The sequence below is a fragment of the Siniperca chuatsi genome, linkage group LG13 (assembly GCF_020085105.1).
Source record: "Siniperca chuatsi isolate FFG_IHB_CAS linkage group LG13, ASM2008510v1, whole genome shotgun sequence".
Taxonomy (NCBI): domain Eukaryota; kingdom Metazoa; phylum Chordata; class Actinopteri; order Centrarchiformes; family Sinipercidae; genus Siniperca; species Siniperca chuatsi.
The window spans coordinates 15,589,046-15,596,992 of record NC_058054.1 but is presented as its reverse complement, the minus strand read 5'-3'; positions in this window follow the sequence as shown (position 1 = coordinate 15,596,992).

Sequence of the window (7,947 nt, the reverse complement as noted above, 5' to 3'; positions counted from 1 at the left end):
GAACTTGCATCAGGACGTTTAATTGCGGCTTTGCTACAATTCTCAGGTTGTCGCTTTATAAAAGAGTGGCCTTAGCTATACAAGTATGGAGTATTGTACAGCTAGTAATGGGCATAGGAGGTTCAACAAATATGAAGATGAATTAGGAAGTTCTGTGTGTGCATATGTTATTAAGGTGTAAAAGAGTTGTGCAGGTGATTTGATAGTGAGGTATCAGAAATATGCAAATTTAATTTGTATAATGTAGTGGTATCATATGTTAAATTTAGAATGATAAAGTCGGATGATTGAAAAGCAGTGTGGTTATGGAATTAGGCAGTTTGGTAATAGTAATTGTAAGGTTTTAGGATAGTATAGGATTTGATGAATTTTAGGTCAGTTGACAGCTGTGTTCGCTGCTATTTCTTAAGGAAGAGACAGTATAAATTGTGCTGACTTGGTTTCAAATGGTGGTCTGTCTAGGTCTCTGCACCAGTTTGGTTCATGCGTATAGCGAGTAGGATTTAAAGGAAAGATGAGGAGACTTTCAGTGCATGGCCCCAGAACTTGAGGCAGTGTAATTGGGGAATCATTTAGAGTAAGTGCATAATAAAGAGCACTGTTGTACATGTGCCATCATCTAATCACAAATGTATATTGGTTGCACTAATTTACATTCCAACAGTTGTGTGACTACTTCCAGTACAGATGATACAAGATAAATTTCAGAACGATCATTCACAAAAAAATTGACTTCAATGCAATTTACATCTTTATCACATCTTGCAATTAAATCCAATTCATTTACCTAAAGAGTCTAAGCTGTTTTCAGAAGACAGATGAATTTCATAGATCAAAATAGAATACAATTTGGCTGACTATATGAACTAAACTCTTTAGCAACCTTTGCATATGACTCGCATTTCACATTAACCTTATTCCGAAGCTGTTAAAGAGTGCCAATTAAAGTGAATTCCCAGGAGAGACAGCGTTTAGCAGTTAAAGAACAAGGGTTATTGAATATTGAGCACTGACAAATGAGGCTAGGATTTGTAAGGTGACATGTATGAGCAGGTGGAGGTTAATCACTTGAGTAACTGGATTCATGTGATTGGCATTGTGGGAATACGGAAGGAGAAAATGAAGAACGTGGTAAACATAACTGTTTCGGCAGATGGTAGGCGTAGGTCGGTAAATGGGAAGAGTAAGAGAGTGGTCTGCATGAGCTTTGGGTCTTTTGGTTGAGGAGATTGGGGACATTGGATGAGAGAGAGGAGTAAATAAGGTAAATATATGGAGGATAAGTAGTAGTATGGTATAGATTTGTGTTAGGTGATAAGAGTGGGCATTCAGTGGTGATAGGTATGGGAGCATTAGGGATAAAAGGGTAAAGGATATAGGAAGTAGCGTAGTTGTTAGTGCTGGTTGCAGAGCATTATGAGGGAAGTATGTTGACTGAGGATTTGGATGCTGATCGTTTGGGAAAGTTCTGAGGCACAGAGTTGTGATTGTGGGGAAAGGTTAAAGGGGAAGAAAGGGATTATCCTGAGATTTCGTTACAGCGCGTTGGTGTCTGGGCCAGCATGTTGGAAGCAGTTAGGTGGGAAAAGAGTACAAGACTGCAGATTTTGGCGATACTTCATCTCCAGATTTAAGTGCAACATGTGTTGACCTAACACTGAATAGCAACATTTTAGTACTTAACCTGCAATAGGTTGATAAGATTTTGAAATTACAATCATTGACATCATTAACAAGTTTATGCATTTCTAAAGTTACTTGTTTAAAATATTAAATGCTCGAGAATCCAATCAATTTACTGTGATAACATCTTGATCAGAAATTGAGAAGTTGCTAGGACTTCAGTAAGTTTTACTGTGATTTTTTTAAGACTGATCATTGAACTCTGTCCAAGTTTTGAGCACGAATTGATTATAGTTTTGAACCATTTCATGTACATTACATTATACAGCTCTATGTTCTCGTATGTACAAGTGAGCAGGACACATGCTCTGAGCTTGAGTGCCATTATGTAGAGCACAGGTCAGTGCTCACATGAATATCTCTTCCTGTAGCTACAATTTATGAACTATGACTATTAGGAATTACATTTAAAAAATGAGCCACTTATAAATACTGTTCACACAACAATCCGATATCTTCTGACTTCTTAATGTACAACTAAGAGTAAACAGGCTTTACAGAATAAAATTAATTTGAAATATTAGCATTAAAATGTAGAATTACTGGATACACGATTCATTCAATTCACTCTGACCTGATAGAGGAAGTCTTTATAATAAATTTAACTTGAAGACTCAGTAGTATCGCACGCGCACCATTGATAACTCAATATTAGCAGACTTAATGCAGCTTCATGTCATTATGGACGGACCATACGGTGCCGTGTCCCGTGAGATTCTTCTAGAGTGAAAAGAGTGCGATTAGAGCCTCAAGAAAGAACTGGGCTAGGCAAGGAATCACTGTACCACAACTTACCTGTCTTATCACTGGCTCGTGCTGAAATGACTGATAAATCGGGTTATAAGAATAGAACCTTAATGACAGTATAGTTCTGCACATTTTGCACGGTTCATTGAATAGACGCTGAGCTCTTTAGCACAAAAGCTGTAGAAATTTATTACATGTTGTCTGGATTCAGTATGAGTAGGTGATTCTGTCAGTTATGTGTTATTTATTCGGTTGTGTTAGATTGCATTGTTTGGTAGGAATGCCATTGAGTAGTTATTTGACGTGAGTTTATAGGATGATCATAATTTAAGGTTGAATCGCAGTTTTAGACATATGAGAATGTTGCACATGTTTCATGATTTGAGTAAGTTAAGTCAGTATTGAGTTTTAGTATACAACTTAAAATGATACAGCAATTTTATTACTTCGACCTTGATGATATCATGTAGTGGAAGCAGTTCATTTGACAAATAGGTATAAACTAGCAAATTATAATTAATTATAACATTTGACAGATTACATTCACTATGACAGTTGATCACATAGCCAATTAAGACAATCATCGAAGTTTTGACATATGATTAGTCACATCTAAATACTGTCAATACCATGCGAACCGCAAACAACTAATGTTCATAAGGCAGTTTTGAATAGTAATAACCTTGTAAAGCTGAAATGCACGCCGTGAAAGCAGGTAGACGAAGCACAGAACTTCATTAAGATGACAATATTGGACGTGTAGATGGCACATATTGGCACAAGCTCAGTAATGAAACTCATAAGAGTATAGATGAATACTTAGAGACAGAGCTAGTAGGAAGAATGGCGATGAAGACCGCTTGAGGATATAAGTTAATGAAGTAGATGAATTTGAATTAAAGTCTAGTAGTGAAAGTAATTTTGAATTCTAATTCAATAATGGATTTTAAGTTCAAGTGCATATTACAAGGTCATGAGCCTATATTCTATGTACTTTACTCATGCTATTTAAGATTGAGATTGAGGACAAGTAGTTACTATTTGGAAGTTCCTTAGAGCATTCGTAGAACTGGAGCATTTTAGAGAAGATGTCATTAGCAGTTTGCATATGCCTTCTGTAACTGGGGTGTGATAGAATGTAATGGTGTAAGGAATAATTCCCTGAATTATAACGGAGCTAGTGCCATAGAGAAAGAGTATTGCAATGATCTATGATGAAGTGTTTGAAGTTTCGTGTAGACAGTAATCATGTACTGGAGTCATTGAAGGATAATCAATTAATGACCAGCATTGTAGAGTTTCAGTGCTGTTTCATCGGGCTAGTAGACTCTATAATTTAAAGAGACGTAATCACTCAGCTCATGAAGTACTGTTAAAGCAATACTTGCAGTATCCAGTTATTCCCTTTGATACTGTTAGTTAATGAGACTTGACTGATAAATGAAGTAGAGACTGCAGATAACGATGTCCAAGGTGAGACATAGATAGAATAGTCTAACTCAGCTATGGACGTTCTAAGCCGTATGATAATTGAGCGACTACTTGTAAATGTCATAGTACGATTGACTGAATGCTACAGTAGACTTATCAGACAAGCTTCAGACTAGTCAGATGGATTGGTATAATTACATGAGCCTAGTACTATTGTAGACATAGCGTCGAATGCTAGGCAATGGATTCAGCTCATTACAGAACCTCAATGCTAGAATTTAAGATGAATTCTGTATCCTTTAAGGTCTACACATGGATTGACTAGCTTAGTCTGAAAGGATTTAGATGAAAAGGACTATAGTGGCTTAAGTTTAAGTCGCCATTTACAAAGGTGAGATTGCAGGTTAAAAGCAGCTAGTTGAGAGTATGATAGCTGAAACCGAGAAAGTGTTGAGAGGAAATAATACAGTGCATGTTATGATGTGTAACTGTGTCGAAGGATTCTTTTGAGAGTAGGCTAGGATTGCAGGTTATCAGTGTGTAAGCTGTATAGTAAAGTTATTGAGGGATAGTGAGAATTAGTATGTATTTCATTAGGTATTACATTAAGGTCTGGTACGATAACTGCGTCTATAGTGATAATGGTTTTAAGATTTACTGACTGACGCTTGATAACTTGGCGTGACTTCAGGCTAAATGTCAAGAGTACTGCTGTAATACGGATTACTACATGTGCAGCTGTTGTTTGCCTTAGTCAAGTGTTCTTCAGTTGTGTTCGGGTCCTGTTCAGATCTAGCAACTGAGAAGTCTTGAGGTGAGTAAGCTGTGCATGACGCCTTTAGTTACATTAATGTAATTTGGGGCTTGTGGTGCCTTTCGTGATGCATGAGCACATCATTAGAATTAATGATGAGTGGTGATTGAGCGAGAGGAGTAGACTCAAGTCTATGAGTGGATAGACTAAGTAGGGCTTTTAAAGAGTAATGGTCTTAAAGTAGTAACTATCAATAGGTAAATTTTGGGTTAATTGCTGAGGCATTGTGATAAGAGTTCAAAGTTAGTTAAGATGGTATGGATGACAAAATGAAGAATATGTGTAATTCGGTTAGGATGATTAGAAAGCTGTTACCAGAGGTAGAATCTCGATCAAAATGAAATGACATGAGCTCGTATTGAGATGTGGAATGACTAAACATGTAACTGGATATTCAGTATGAATACTGTTTTAGGATATAATTGATAGTTTGTGACTGCTGAAAGAACTTAGTTCAAGTTTTCAGTTTTCCTATAAAATGTCATGTTCACTCAGTTATGCATACTTTATCTTAGGATAGTGACATTGTTGAATGTTATAGGGTCATACTGATGTAGGACTGCTACCATGACAAGCATTCGGTAGTAAGCATGCCTAGGCCCGTTTGGTTGCAACCTATTACAGAATAATGCAGTGGGCTAATGAAGATTAGCAGTAACATGGTCAGCTGACATGCCTCAATGTGTGAGCAAATGAGTAAAGTGTTAATATTGGGTAAGGCGTTTCTAGCTGTGGACATTAAATGTAACTATTAATGGAGACTCAGAACAAGCAGTGTTATCAATCTAGCTACAATGTGACAGCATTGAAATCTCAACAATAGACAACTAGTTCAAGCATGTATAGACAATATAAAGTGTAACTTTACATGACTAGAAGCTGAACTTTTCAGCTAGTGAGCTATTACTGACGACTTATGAGTCATTTCTGATCTTTAAACTTTATATAGCATTTACAGAGTTAGTGAATTGAAGTATCTTCTGAGTTAGGCTACATGTTAATGGCACTTCATATGAGCTACTCACAGTGTTAAAAATGAGCAACTTTTGCATAATGAGAAAGTGAATGGAGCATTATGGAAACTGGTGACAAGTTTGCAGTTTGAGAAAGCCCAGTTGCTTTGTTTGCACAATTTCATAATGTACCATAAGGTGAAAGCCTATATGCGAATATAAGCGAATCGGTGCATTGATTGAAGTCCCAGTGCAGTTGTCAGTTGAGACAGTCAGCTATCAGGTTTCAGAGACATAGTAGGACTAGGAAAAGGAAGGAAGTGGATAATGAAGTAAGGCATGTCGTAGTCATAGTTGTTTCTAGTGAGTTGCTGTTGGCTAAGGGTTGGAATTACTAGTAGTAGTGGAGTATAGAGGCAACGTTTGGAAACTGGGTTTGAGTTGTGGGCACGATGCATGGACGAATAGTGAAAGATCAGAGGAAATTAGTTGAATTATGGGACTGGGAAGGCACTACGTTTGAAGGGAAGAGTATGCCATGATCGTGACGTACTGCAGATTGAGACACTAGTATTGATAAGTAGGAAGAAGGTATTGGGAAATTCTATGGGTAGTTACAGTCATGTAGTACAATGAGAAGGAAGTATGAAGTCAGTTATAGTTAAGAGTGGATTTGGATAATGGATTCAGGTTGTGGTACGGAGTAGTGAGTCAGTCAGGAGGATGTAGTGTTACAGGGCGTTTGGCTTTGTCAGCAAGTAGTAAGAGTTTGTGGTGAGAAGTATGAGGATGTATAATGGGTGAAAGGTATTAAGTTGGGTCAGGTGCTATTTAGTATCGAGGTATTCGAGCATGTGGTTGGCGCTACGCAGTTGGGTTTGGGCACAGTCGTGGAACTGAGTCCAGATGACATACACACTGGGGAAAGCAAGCATTGGAAGAATTGAGAGTCACTTAGGGACACACAAAATAATGTTCGACTGCCAACTAGATATAATATAACAATTTGCACTGAATTGAATATTCAGGATACTAGATTTCAACATTAAACATGTTGAAGCCGTACAATCGCAAAAGCAATTCTAGTATTGCATAAATTAGAAGTTGATCGGCTGATAGTCTTGAGTACCATGCGTATTACTTTGCTGAAATTAAGTAAGAAGTTCAAGTACTACAAGTTCTAGCTGTTTCATCTTTCACACGTACAGTGATCATTTTTGTTTTTTTTTTAATTCAGATCCTCACAATTGATCAATTTCCCACCATTGGAGAGCACATCATTGATTTGCATAAATTACCTTAGCAACTTATGTTGACCATTAGACCAACATAACAAGCTCTGCAAGTTGATATTCTATGTATGTGTACACAGTGGAAGGGATCTGGGACAGAGTCATTGGAGGTGCATTTCCTGTAGCAAATAATCCATTACTGTGCATCTATTGATGGAATATGGGAATTTCAGTTTAGTGGACTTATAGACACTTTTAACACTTGTTATGTACCATCGTAAGCTCACTTCAATGTCCACCACTGCAAAGTTGACCATTGCTGCCTCAGATGATCTTCTAGTCCATATCTCCATTGTTCGTCTTGACCCACTACACTAAATGTCACAGCATTTAACGTATGACTTAATATACTCATTAATTAGACTTAATATTATGAAGCAATTCAGTGTAACTGTCTGAATCACTGACAGAATTTCAGGTAAGTCAACATAATTGAATCGCACTTTGGCAATAGTTCAATAATGATCCATTATAACTAGTCACTATTATGGACTCTATCACATCAATTCCTGCCATCCCTGATGCAGTGCAGTACTCACATAGCTTCATCCATCATTGCCTGTCAGTCCTTATCTGACTTGTCCATAAATTTCTTTACTACTGTGTAATGCAATGATAATCATAAAGCCTTGCCAATCGTATGCAATTATTACTAGAGTGCTGCTTAAAATAATTTCAGTTTAACTCCAACTATAGATGCCGTTTAGACAGTATAGCAACTTATTACAGTCACTGATAGTTGACCCATGCACATATACATCCTAGTGCAGAGCAGACCAGAAAGCATCACGTAAGCTGCCATGACCTTAGCGTATGGCACTAGTGACTGTCGCTGTAACCATTGATAGCAAGTAAGCCGAGAACAATCACTACATTTGAATGTGTGTCTTAGTTTATGTACATCCGTGTACTAGACTGCTTTAAATTGATAGAAGTGTGTAATGATTATGAATTGAGGAGTTGCAATTGTATATCTTTAACGTGTTTATGTTTATTGACTTAGTGAATGTAATCACTTGTCATTTAT